The sequence below is a fragment of the Macrotis lagotis genome, chromosome 2 (assembly GCF_037893015.1).
Source record: "Macrotis lagotis isolate mMagLag1 chromosome 2, bilby.v1.9.chrom.fasta, whole genome shotgun sequence".
NCBI lineage: Eukaryota > Metazoa > Chordata > Mammalia > Peramelemorphia > Peramelidae > Macrotis > Macrotis lagotis.
The window spans coordinates 324,216,596-324,230,857 of record NC_133659.1 but is presented as its reverse complement, the minus strand read 5'-3'; the positions used below and the strand labels follow the sequence as shown (position 1 = coordinate 324,230,857).

Genomic DNA, 14,262 nt, shown 5'->3' with positions numbered 1-14,262 from the left:
ACCGTCCAGTTCAACTGGTGCATGGGTGACAATTTCCTTTATGACACCACCTCCTGTTTAATCTTTGCTTGAAGACCTTAAAGGAAGGAAAATCTAGTACCTTTTATAGGCAACTAAATGTCACAAGTGTTAGACTTGGAGTCAGGAAGACTTGAGTATGAATCCTGCCTCAGATGCTTACCAGTTGTGTGACCCTGGGCAAGTCAGTTTTCCTCTCTCAGCCTCAGTTTCCTGAGATAATAACATCTACCTCCCAGGGTTGTTGTGAAGATCAAATAAGATATGACACTTGGACATGTTCATTCAAGTCCAACTCTTTAGGACTCCATGGACCATAAGGCACCGGGTCTTTCTGTCCTTCCCTCTCTAAGCTCATGCCCATTGCTTCCCCTAGCCTTTTTGTTAGCAATGCTTCCCAAGGTTCACTTGACTTAATGCTCCAGGGAATATCTAGCTCAAGATGTTCCTCTCCATCAGTAACTATACCAGCATGGTTATCAGTGATGTTAAGATCTTTCTTCTTTGGGTCTTTTGTAGATTCTTGTCACCTCTTTAAGGCACTATAAAAACGTGAGTCATTATTTATTATTATTATTATTAGTTTCCTTAATTCAGGTCTAAATCTACATTTTTTATAATCTCTACCCATTTCCCCTAACTTTCCCTGAGACCAGATAGAACAAATATGATCCTCTTTGCCCATGGAACCCCCCTTCACCCCTTCATTGGTATTCAGTGATCTCAGGTGGGCCCAACTCTTCATGACTACAGTTATAGTCCTGATACTGGAGTGGCTTGACATTTTTTTCTCCTGCTCATTTTACAGATGAGGAAACCAAGATAAATGAAGTGAAGTGACTTGCCTAGGGTCACACAATTAGTAAGTGTTTGAGGTTGGATTTGAACTTAGGAAGATGTCTTCCCAGCACCCTATCCACTATGGCAGCACTGAGTTGCCCTCTCTTTACTAAACTTGACAAGTGTTATATTTCTTCTGAGTCTTTTCTTCAGCTAAAGATTTCAGGTCCTTCAAGTGATCCTCCAAGGCCCTCCAAGACCACTCTCAAGGTCCTTCACTCTTATCATTACTACTCTTTGGACATTCCCTAATTTATTAACATCCTTCAACTCTGAATCTAGAATGGAACACAGCAGGGAGAGAAAATAAAGGCAGAGACCTAGAAAACTTTCCACTCATTGAGATTATATAGACTGAGAGTTGGAAGGAATGTGAGGAGTCATTTGGTTCCAAGCTCTCGCCTCCCATTTGACAGATTAGGAAACTGAGACCCAGAGATGGAAAGTGACTTGCCTAAAATCACACAGATAAATAAACCTGGACATGAACCCATGCTCTCTTACTCCAAATCCAGGGTTTCTTCTTTGCCACACAAGCAAAATGGAACCAGAGAACCCCACCCCACTCAGGGGAGAGTGAACTTTCTGAACCACATGTCATCTGGCTCAAAAACTGGGGATTGAGATGTGAAGGCATAAATGAAGACCAGCTAAGCTCCCCAAAGGTTGTCAAGCCAACCAAATAACCTTCCTCTGGATGGAAGGAAGGGAAGATGGGGGCAGTGAAAGGATCTGGGGAATTTGTGCCTATTTCACTGTGCTTTGCATGTAATAATATTCTCTGCTTGGATCTGCTGCACAGTTTCGGCCCCATTTCAAGTCCCTTATTTATTATTATTTCTCAAAACGGCCTCTGGGTTCTATTTCTGAGAAATGACTTTTCAATTGCACATTGACAGGAAGGTATTTTAATGGCTGAAAAATATTGTCCATTGTCATTTATGTTAATCCCTTGGAACCTGCAATGAATATCAGACTCTGGCTTCGGAAAGTGTGTACACTTTCTGTCTCAAGCTGGACTATTGATACTTTTATAAACAGAGAGAGGAAGAGGGAGAGACACAGACAGACAGAGACAGAGACACAGAAAATAGAGACATAAAGAGACAGATACAGACAGAAAAAAAAGAGGAAGAGTAAGGGAGGAAAGAAGAAGGAAGAAATAAATGGGAAGGGAAAGAGAAAAAGAAAATGGTCTTTGGAGAATTAATATTAGGGAAGAAAAAGTGAAAAGCCTGTGTGAATAGAACATATCATTTCATGTTAATAGATGACATTATGGGAGAACTGTTGAACTGGGTCAATCCATTCTCTAGCCAGCCCTGGCTCTGATTTGGACACTGAAGGACATATGAGAGAGATCACTATTGTTCTTTCTGATGTCAACTCTATAATAAGACCCAAGCAATTTGATTTCCCCAAATGACTCCTGATCTTATCCATCTTTAAAATGAAAGGGATGGATTACATGAGATTCTTATAGCTCTTATTCTGAGATTCCTTATAGCTCAAGAGTTAGCATCCTATGAACCTCCCTAAGACTTTATTTGTCTCCTTAAAAGGAGAGGGTTGGAATTGATGGACTCTGAGATCCTTTCCAGCTTTATATCTGTAATTCTACCATAAGTTTACCAACTGGAGAAAAGTACATTGTTGGGCAGCTAGGTGGCACAGTGGATAGAGCACTGGCCCTGTAGTCAGGAGGACCTGAGTTCAAATGTAGCCTCAGTCACCTAATAATTGCCTAACTGTGTGACCTTGTTGGGCAAATCACTTAACCCCATTTCCTTAAATAAAATTTTTTTTAAAAAGTGCATTGTAGGGGGCAGCTAGGTGGCAGCTAGGTGGCGTAGTGGATAAAGCACCGGCCCTGGAGTCAGGAGTAGCTGGGTTCAAATCCGGTCTCAGACACTTAATAATTACCTAGCTGTGTGGCCTTGGGCAAGCCACTTAACCCTGTTTGCCTTGCAAAAAAAATCTAAAAAAAAAAAGTGTATTGTAGGGCAGCTAGGTGGTGCAGTGGATAGAGAACAGACCTTGTAGTCAGGAGTACCTGAGTTCAAATCTGGCCTCAGACACTTAATAATTACCTAGCTGTGTGGCCTTGGGCAAGTCACTTAACCCCATTACCTTGCAAAAAACCTAAAATAAAGTGCATTGTAATAAACAATATAAGTAGGCTTGGGGTGAAAAGGGTTTCAAATCCCACCTTCAGTATTTACTTGTTGTATGACTAATATGGAAATATGTTTACACAATGACTCATGTATAACCTTTGTCAGATTGCTTGCTGTCTGGGAGGGGGGATGGAAGGGAGGGAGGGAGAAAAATTTGAAACTCAAATCTTATAAAAATGAATGTTGAAAACTATCTTCCATGGAATTAATTGGAAAAAATAAAATAATATTTTATCAGAAAATAAAAATCAACAATGTTTACTTATTATGTGATCTTGGGGAAGTCTTTTTGCCTCCATGGGACTCAATTTCCTCATCAGTAAAATGACAAGGTTGGACCAGATGGATCCTTTCAGGCCCTGTGATCCAAGGAAATAGGGAATTGGAAAAGGAGGTAACCTGGTCACAAAGGGAGAGTGACAGCACAAATGTTATCCTGTACTGGACCAATCTCGCCACCAGGACATATGAAAGAAAAGGAACATTATTGTGCCCTCCAAAATGATGAAATAGCCAATTGCAGGGGAATTTGGGAAGACCTTTGTGAAGTGATATGGAATGAAGTGAGTAGAACAATTTATATGGAGATAACATAGAGAAAAACCACCCTGAAGGATTTTGTAGCTCTGTTCAGCATAATCATAAGGGATCCATCCAAAAAGAATGAAGATGGAACAAAGCAGTGAACTTGAAAATCGGAAAAAGCTTTTGGACATGGCTAATATGGGGATCTATTTTACTGTGCTATGCATGTAGCTCTATTATGGAAAGATTTGTCTTTTGGGCTTGTTTGTTCATTTCTCAAAAGGGGAAGGAAATAATGAGAAGAATACCTGCTTAATTTTGAAAATTTTAAATTTAATTAAAATATTTATTACTTAAAAATACTTAAATAATTAAAAATACTTATTATGTGGGGCGGCTAGGTGACGCAGTGGATAGAACTGCCCTGAAGTCAGGAGTACCTGAGTTCAAATCCAACCTCAGACACTTAATAATTACCTAGCAGTGTGGCCTTGGGCAAGTCACTTAACCCCGTTTGCCTTGCAAAAACCTAAAAAAAATAATAAATAAAAATAATAAAAATAAATAAATAAATAAATAAAATCCTTAATTAAAAATATGACTTGAAAATAAGTAGTTATTTTAAAATGTTTATTACTTGAAAAATCATTACTTAAATAATTAAAAAATATTTATTACTTGAAAACTAAGTATTTAATTAAATACTTTAACAAAAAATTAAAAAAGCTATTACTTGAAAAATATACATAAATAACTAAAATATTACTTAAAATATGTAATTCAATAATCAAAATACTTTTTACTTGAAACATATACTTAAATTACTTATTACTTGAAAAGTAAAAATAACTTATTTTAAAATAATCTTAAAATCTTTTACTTGAAAATACAAATAATTTTTTTCTTTTAAGCAGAGTTAAGTCTTGAACTCAGTTCTTCTGATTCACATTCAGCCTTTTCAAGATTGAATCATCTGCTTAGCCTTGAATGCTCCTAAGTCTTTAGCTAACGTTTCAGAGACAGGCCTTCCAGAACCCTGCAGTCTGTTTGTGTCCCCACTGGGATCCATCATTGTGGTATTGGCCAAGCATGCAAGTACCAGCTAAAGGAGATTTCCCATTGAGAGAATGACAGATGAAGCAGCTTTGACTGCAGTTTCCTCCCTTTGTCCTAAACTGACTTCTTCCAAGCTCGGAGGCCATGGCTTTCCCCAGTTCCCATGACTAATGCTGCTTAGTACCTTTCTTCTATAAAGTACAATCAGACTGGGCTGGGACCTTTAGAGATCAAGGCCGCCTCATTGATGTTGGCAAGGACAGCCTAGAGCGGCCGCCAGTGACCCTGTCCTCCTCTCACAGACAGCTGTCCTTGGGATGGAAGGGGGGAGGCCACTGGAGGCTGAACTCCCCCCTGCCTCCTCCTCTTTCCCCTTCCCTCTGCTGTGTGTGAGCGAATCTGAGAAGGCTAGCCCTATGACCCCTGTCTTTCACACACTGCATTCAAGGCAGAATTTTCCTTCCTAGGGGCCTCTATTCTTCAGTTTGTGCCTTTGCTTTCTCTCCCACCGACTCTCAGCCTTTGTTCCAGATTAGACACCTCGTTGGTTGGTCTACTGCTCAGACCTGTGTGCCTAACTTGCCCAGGAATGTTGGATGATGAGAGTTACAGTTAGAGTGGACCCTAAGCTATCTAATCTCATCTTTTATAATTGGGGAAACTGAGATCCAGGGAGGATAAATGATTGGCTCAAGGTTCTTTTTTTTCCCCCTTTACCTCTTCTTCCTCATTCTTCTCTTGCCTCTTTCTGCCTCATTCTTCCTTTGCCTCTAATGAGACCTCTGGGTGGTATAATTGTAAGAGGACTAGGCTTGGAGCTAGAAGGCAGAGGTAAAGATCTGTGTCACTATAGACAAGTTAATATCTCTGAGACTCATAACCGGAGAGAATTAAACTTGATGTAAAATATATTCTAGGCCATACTTCGATTATGAGCTGGGTACACAAGGGAGATTCTCATGCTGGAAGTTCCTTCCTACCGATGAAAGCCTTGACTCATTATACTTGAACTTTCCAGGTTTAACAGGTACAACAAAGGTTGAAGAAAGCTTTGAGCCCCATAGAAATGTTATAATTGTTTCTACCATCTAATTAGAGGTTATGGTGAATAGAGTACTTTGCAATCATAAAACTTTATAAATGCAAACTATTATTTTCATGTAACAGTGATTATTATTCTCCCCCCACAGGTATATCACATTTTTTGCCTCCTCCCAGGGCCCTCATTGTCTTGAGTCCCCATTGATTATATTTCTTCCATTGAGGGTGGGGGAATCTAAGTAATACGGTTTTCATTTATAACAGCTTAATAGCTTTTTTTTTTTTTGCAAGGCAATGGGGTTAAGTGGCTTGCCCAAGGCCACACAGCCAGGTAATTATTAAATGTCTGATGGCAGATTTGAACTCAGGTCCTCCTGACTCCAGGGCTGGTGCTCTATCCACTGTGCCACCTAGCTGCCCCTTAATAGCTTTTTTTTAGGGGGTTATTGAATTCTGTGTTTATTCCAATTCCTATGAGTTCTTATGTGATTAGAAATTTGATCTTTCCATGCTGGTAACCCATTTTATCTTGTACTGCAATCCAGATTTTCATCATGGCCCACTTTGCCCCCTCAAGCTCACTCCATGCTTGCAAAGTGGTTTCTTTTGTGTTGAAAATCAGACTTACAACATGATTTCAGTTTTGCTTCTTCCCAGGCCGATCTTCTCTTTCTTTTGTGTCCAAAACCAGGTTTTTTCAGTGCTCGGAGTCTTGTTTCTTCTGTTCCGACCGATCTATTTCTTCCATGTCCACATCGTTTTTTCTTCCTGCATGTCAGCATGTCGTCTATTGCAGAGGTTGAGTTTCTTTCTTGATCTTCAGATGCTGGTGTGGTATCTTCCTTTGTAAGGACACTTCCACTTTCAGAGTCAGCGGGGGTCAAGGCAGTGCCATCCGACTCCCCTCCGTCAGGTGATGAGAGATTAACTTGATGAAATTGGTAGGATAATCCATCTTCTGCTGTGAACTCCATCCTTATTTTACCCCTCCAGCAATGAAGTGAAGAGAAAACACCTAGCTCTGTAAAGTTACTGTTGCCTTAGGGACATCATGCCACATCATCAGGCTTTATATTGTGACCTTTTCAATTATCCCAGAGGTGTCTGAGTGGAGGGGCCAATGGCAGGCCTTGCGTCAATTTACCCCTCCCCCCATTAAAACACACACACACACATATATATAATTATATATATATATATATATATATAAAATACATATTCTCATACACACACACACACACACACACACACACACACACACACACACACACTTTTCCCTTAGTTTGCTTGTCTCCCAACACTTTTCTAAAAGCTCTTCCATCAATTTTACCTTGCTATTTAAGGCAAATGAACTTATATCTTTTAAGTATTTGCAAAGCTCTGTGCTAAGAACTGGGGAAATGGGGAAAGAACAGTCCCTGCTCTCAAGGATCTCACAGTCAAATGGTTCCTGGGGGAGCTAGTGCCAAGTCTGACTACTTGCTTCCAGGACTGGACCCTCCCAATCCCATATTCTGCCCACATTTTCTGAGCTTACTTTGAGAAGGCCTAGATGATCCAAACCCCAACTGCCTCCCATTCCCATTCCTAGAGTGCTTTTCAGTTTTCCAAAGAACTTTCCTTATACAGAAATACTGTGAGCTAAGTTCTGCAATGCTTATTATGTTACCCAAAAGGAAACTGAGGTGCCGAGACCTGAATGTCCTTGCAGCTAGCAAGTATTTGAGGTAGAATTCAAACCCAGGTCTCCTGAATCCAAGTTCCCGTTGTTATACAACTTGAAGACAGTGGATGATGAGACAGTGACATCACAGAAGGGCATCCTTCCTCATTGATACAAATCATATCCCATTTGTGTGCTTGGCCTTCGTAGACTCTGCCTCAGTTTTCTCATCTGAGTCCTGTATCTGAAGATCAAACCTTCTGTTTAGCTCTGGCCATTCCAAAAGGAACATTTGAAATTCCCCTGGTTTATTGAAAGTCCATCTTTTTCCCTAGAAGAGGACATTCAGCCTTGCTGGGTAGTTCATTATTGGCTGCATTCTAAGCTCTTTTGCCTTCCGGTATATTATATTCCAAGCCCTATGAGCTTCCAATGTAGTTGCTGCTAAGTCCTGTGTGATCCTGACTGCAGCTCCACGATATTTGAACTGTGTCCTTCTGGCTGCTTGTAATATTTTCTCTTTGACTTGGGAATTCTGGAACTTGGCTATAATATTCCTGGGGGTTGGTTTTTTGGGATCTCTTTCTTGGTAGGGGGATCAGTGGATTCTCTCCATTTCTATTTTGCCCTCTGCTTCTAGAATATCAGGGCAATTTTCCTGTAATAATTCTTTGAAAATGATGCCAAGGCTCTTTTCCTGATCATGACTTTCAGGTATTCCAATAATTTTTAAATTATCTTTCCTAAGTCTGTTTTCCATATCAGTTGTTTTTTCAATGAGATGTTTCACATTTTCTTCTAATTTTTCATTTTTTTGGTTTTGAAGTATTGATTCCTGATTTCTGGTAAATTCATCAATCTCCCTGAATTCTATTCGTTGTCTGAAGGATTTGTTCTCCTCAGAGAGTTTTCTTATCTCTTTTTCCATCTGGCCAATTTTGCTTTTTAAAGCATTCTTCTCCTCAATAACTTTTTGAACTGTTTTATCCATTTGACCTAAGCTGGTTTTTAGCATGCTATTTTCTTCAGCATTTTTTTGGATTTCCTTGACTAAGCTGCTGACTTTTCATGTTTTTCCTGCATCTCTCTCATTTCTTTTCCCAGTTTTTCTTCTAACTCCCTCATTTTATTTTCAAAGTCTTTTTTGAGCTCTGTCATAGCCTGAGCCCAATTTCTGTTTTTCTTGGAGTCTTTAGATGCAGGAGCTTGTGCTTCCTTATCTTCAGACTGAGTATTTTGATCCTTCTTGGGCTCATTTGCAAAGTATTTCTCAAAATATTCATCTTATTTCTTTGCTTACTCATTTCTCCAGCCTGAGACTGGTTTTAGGGGTGCTTCCTGAGCTTTTGGAACACTCCCACAAGGGTCTCAGTGTGTGAGGCTCTGTCCTCCCTCCTGGTCTGAATGGTCTGAATGACCATAAGCACCCCCCTCTGCCATGGGGCTGAGGTGGGGGGGCCCTGCTGTTCTATGGGGGTCCTAGACTGCGATCAGGATCTGAATGTGGTCGCCTAAGACAGGATCCTTTCTTGTGGCCATCTTGGCTCCGCCCCTTAATAGCTTTTTTAAAAAGAATATTTGCTTCAAAGGTTTAATGAGAAGAAAGAGACCAACAATGCTACCCAGTATTGGGGGGGCAGGGCATAAACTTAATTCAATTCCTACTTAGCCATCATCCCACCAAGTTGAGTCCAAAGCACTCTCTCTCTCTCTCTCTAGGCTTGCATCCAAGGGCCTTGGTTTTAAAAGGGCTTCCATACTGGGTTGGTTGCAAACTCTGGCCTGGAATACTGGACTTCTAGGTCCCAAGTGGTCTGGGACCCCACTCCCTGCCCTCAGAACTGACAAAGACAAATGAAAAAAAACCAAAATCCCAAGCCTATCTCTTAGGGTCACAGACTCTAAGGAGAAAGGGAAGATGGCTCTTTTCTATTTAGCTTACTAAATGGTACCTATGCAGTGAGGGAAGCAGGTCTTCATCCCTAGAAACCAACAGAAAAAAAAGAAACTGCATGTCCATCAGATAGGTTTAAAGATGCAACAAATTGCAGTTACATGGCCAATGGAAAGAGGCTGCTCCTTACCCCATGATAGGTCAACCTAGAATGTCTCCTTCCAGAAGATGCTCCCTGCTATCTCTCAAATAGGTGGCTCCTCCTTATGTGATCTGGACAAGCCCCAGCCCTATTACAATTATTATTCATAGGGTTGATTGATATAGTATTGGAACAAGCTGTGGAGTATTCTGAGTCCAACCCTATCATTTTACCCACAAGGAAATAAACTCTCATTGAGATTAAGTGACTTGTACAGGATTACACGGGTAGTAAGCCTCTAAGCAGAATTCAAGCCAATTTCCTAAATCCAAGTCTAATGCTCTTTCAGATAGTATCATGCTGATGCTCTCTTATTACTTGTTCTGTTTCAAGAGTGAGAGGATTATGGGTCATTTCTGAAAGAATTTTTATTAGTGATTTTCTAGAAATGAGCTAATAAATATTTTTTGAACCCCTACACTAGGGTAAAGCTAGTGTTAGAAAGAAGGGATCTTAGAGATCCTCTGATCAAATTCCTTTATTTTTGTTTTTTTATTTTTATTTTTATTTTTATTTTTTTAGGTACTCCTGACTCTAGGGCCGATGCTTTTATCCACTATGCCACCTAGCCGCCCCTAAATTCCTTTATTTTTGGTTGAGAAACTGAGGGCCAGAGAGGATGTGATTGACCCCTGGTTGCCATGCTTCCTCAGCCTCTAGTGGGATTTCATTATGGCAGCATGTTTGGAACCAGAAGGTATGAAGCGTAGTCTAACTCTGTTGACTGTGAACAATGAGTTAGCTTAACATTAGCCTTAATTCCAGAATAACTAGGTGATGGAGCAGATAGAATGCCAGACCCGGAGTAAGGAAGACCTGAGCTCAAACCTGACCTCAGATGCTTAGTAGCTGTTTGATCCAGAGCAAATCACTAACACTGATTGCCTCAGTTTACTCATCTAGAAAATGAGCTTGAGAAGAAAATGGCAAATCATGTATCTTTGCAAAAAAACAAAACCCAAAGAAACCTAAATGAGTTCATGAAAAGGCAGACCCAACTGAACAATAAAGAAGGCCTTAATTATGAGAAAAACATGGTGGGGAAGAAAATAGTGTTTTTAATAGAAGTCTAATTGCACTAAGTGTTTTTCCCCCCTCAGTTTTAAAAGATAGAGAAGGAATGCAACAGAAGAGATTATTTTGAGGGTATGGCTTAGACTAGATAGTATCTTAGGTACTTGCCAATTCTGTGTACTTCTGTGTGTGTAAATCAGAAGTGGAATTAGGCTAGGTCGCCATCAAAGATTCAATAGGGACTTTTTTTTAACTCATCAATTTGAAAAGCAATACCGAAAGGACAGAAAGTAAGGATTGTAAGGAAACATGAATTACATATAGCTTGTTTTAAATTCATGTATAATAAATATAACATGATCTTATCAGCACTGCCTGTTTATTTGTGTAACAGTTCTTCCTTAATTATAAATTTGTTAAAATTAGCTTTTGATTTGGGAATAGAAAATTGTGATACATGAAAGTAATGGAATAATGCTTAAAAAGAAGAATATGGAAAATTCTTTAAATGTGAAGATGTATATGAATTGTTGTAGAGGGTGAAAAACCAGGAAAAACTGACCCTGGCCATGCCATTGAATCTCCCTGTGCCTCAGTTTCCCCTCTTACAGATGAGGTAATTGTCCAAGGTCCCTTCCAGTTCTAAATCTATGATTGATCTTATATAAGCCCCAAAATCACAACTTCTCAGTCCCCTTGTCTATAAAATGAGGAGTTTGAACTAGATTGCTTCTGAAGTCTCTTATGACCCTGTGGTCAGTGACCTTCACCACCCTTCACCACTAAGCACTTTTGTAGACTCCTCCATGGGAGATCTTGCTTCTCTGCCATATAACGTCTCTAGTGGATTCCTTACTAACTTTTCAGCAAATATCTTTTGGGGATCTGAGATCAGAAGGACTGGAGAATCCCAGCCCCAGTATACTATAGCCAGACTAGCTTTTCAGTTTCTTTTACAGAAAAAAAAAGGAAACTAATCTCAGATAGTCTTTGAAGACTTTGCCTCAAAGCCTTCCTTTTTATGTGACAAGACTCTTTGAGGATCAAAATGTCACTCCCTCTTTGTCCACCCTTTTCCCTGTATCTATTGCTCTTATTTGATCAATCCACTTTTTTTTTTGGAGGCGAGAAGTTGTCTGAACCCAAGAACAAATAGCAGATAACAGTACATCTGTTGTTTGCCTCTTCAACCTGGAAAGACTTCCCTTTTCATCCCTCCCCACCTCCACCCACATCAACCTACTCTTCAAATTCCATAATGATATGAGTCTTTCCATTGTATCATATTTGGACATAGTAACACTTCTATAAATGGTCCTTAAAGGAATAAGAGGATCTTAGCTGGGAAGCTAGGGAACCTGTGTTGAAGTTCCAATCCTAGGATTAACTGTTAGCACCTCTTGTGTGATTTTGGATAAGTTATTTTCCATCCCTAGACTTTACTTCCTTTGTCAAATGAGGAATTTGGACTACATCATTCCCAAGGTTCTTTACAATCTCCAATGATCATAAGGATCATAGGGTCTCTGGCTCATTTCCTTTCTTTGGGTAAAAGAAATAGTGCAAGGGAAACAGAAGGCAGGGTTCTGATCCTATCTCTATTACTCACTGCCAGTGTGACCTTAATGAGTCAATCAGTAAACATCTATTAAGTGCCTAGGATGTGCCAATCACTGTTCTAAACTCTGAGGAATACAAAAAAAAAGGCAGTCCCTGCCCTCAAAGAACTTGTCTAACAGGAGAGCCAACATACAAACAACTATATATAAACAAGATAAATTTCAGATAATCAATGGAAGGAAGCTACTAGAATTAGGCACGTCATCTAGAGTCTCTAAATCTCAATTTTCTCTCTACAGAATGAGGGGGATCAAAATAGAAGACTTCTAATGTCCCTTTCAGTCTTCATAATCTGAGTTAATGGATCCATTCATTTATCCAACATATATTTATTGAGGTCACTGCAGTTACTGCTCTCGACCAGAAATCACTGACTTCAATTCAAATTCCCGCTTCACCAATTACTATCTGTGGGACCTTGATAAAAGTCATTTAATCTCCCAGGTCCTTGGTTTCTCCATTTATATAATGAGAGAGTTGGATTCAATGGCTTCTAGGATCTCTTCCAAATAAATTTATGATCCTTCGACCCCATAAATATCTCTGCACTAAGCTCAGTTATTCTTCAATTAGCAGTTAGACAGGTCTTCAGAGATTGGTAGGACTGGCTAGAATTTGCATTCCCTTGGCACAACCTTTAAGAACTCAAGGTCACCTTCCCTCAGTAAGGCGTGACCAGATTCCAGGGTCCAATGGGCGAATTACCTACCTGGGTCTAGACAACAGGCAAGGCAAGGCGAATATGCAAGAACTAGGCAGAGCTCAAGGACTATAACTGGAATCCAGTTCAAAAACTTCAACCAAAAGGAATGTTCCTCTCTTTTCCATTCTTCAATCTCTTCATCTTGATAGCTTCTTGGCCTCTACTTTCTATATCCTTCAAGGATTAAATTAGAGTCTTCTGTTACCAAGTGATGTACCTTTCACTTATGTCAAAACAATTTGCCAATTTTTTCCCCTATAAAACCAGCTGGACCAGTTTTATTCATTCCTTAGTTTCTGGATAGTTATATAATTTTTCATTTTGTAAGTTTTGACCCTTAAAATGTTTGAAGAGTTGCATGCAAATGAATGCAAGTACCACAATAACCTACAATTCCCAGACATTTAATCAGATCTCAGTTTGGTCAAGAATTGTGCATTCTGGGTCTAGAAACCAGTCCTTCATGATCACCTTTTCCCCAGTTTTTAATAAACCCAGGAAACCCCTATAAACCATTAGACTATTCAGATACAAACAAGTCATTGCCTTCTATCCTATAGATGATTTTAAACTTTAATATATATACGAGTTATTTTCTTTCCCAAACTACTCAAGCCCATCTAAAAACTATTTCCTTACCTATATTTTTAGCAGTTTTTATTAAACCAAAATTCTTTTCCTTCTCTTTTCAAGCATCAAAAGATTCAGTCATAACAGAAGCAATAGCAATAAGCATCCTTTACCAGATGATTTCAATGTTTTTCTTTTTGCTGATACTTTTTCTATTCCTTTCAGTGCTAAGCTGTGCTATATGAAAGGGCAATTTCTTAAAAAGAAGGTATCTTACAAAAGTTTGGCAAAGCTTGTGTCACAGGACCAAAGTACATTTTTGAAGGAATTTTTATTTTCTGGATCATCTATCAGAATTCAAATAATCTGGAAACTTTCTATCACTCTCCAGTTGTGTTGTCACCAACTTCCCTTTCAAGCACAAGATTCACAAACCTTAAATAATGACAAATAAACAGAAGTCATATTAAAATCTCTTATAAATTAACCCCTTCTTCAGACACTTATATCACCTCAAGCATACAATGAGTGGATCATTCCCTTGCACCTACCATGTGGAGATCCTCAATGCTTGTCTTCTACTGAGAGTCTTATAATTCCAAGGATAGTATTCCTTTCTGAGTTCTGGTTTCTTCTATCTCTTGTCACTATGCTTCCATTTGATACTTCCTACTTTCCTGCTTTGTTGTTCATAGCATCTGATATATCTCAAACACCTACCCTTAGGTGAGCTCTTCTTTCTTAGCTACAGATTCAGGGACTGCTGCTATCTTGAGTTTCTGCTAAGTCAAACAAAGAAGGTCCCCTCTGGATGTCTCAAAAAAGCAAGTCTATATTCCAGGACTGTGCAGCATCCCCCAGTTATGTCCCCGACCAAAATTTTGAGCTCTTTCCTTTTTTTTTTTTGGCAAGGCAGTGGGGTTAAGTGACTTGCCCACA

At 39.4% G+C, this 14,262-nt stretch overlaps 1 long non-coding RNA gene across 2 annotated transcripts in view; it reads right to left on the bottom strand.

Moving 5' to 3' along the window:
* The window catches only part of LOC141515307 (uncharacterized), a 43,262-nt gene extending 36,497 nt beyond the window's left edge, over window positions 1-6,765 (bottom strand). For both annotated transcript variants that reach the window (XR_012476298.1, XR_012476297.1), the window contains exon 1: window positions 6,286-6,765. This is a non-coding gene — a long non-coding RNA (uncharacterized LOC141515307). The remainder of the gene's footprint in view (window positions 1-6,285) is intronic.
* Window positions 6,766-14,262: the final 7,497 nt, after the last annotated feature.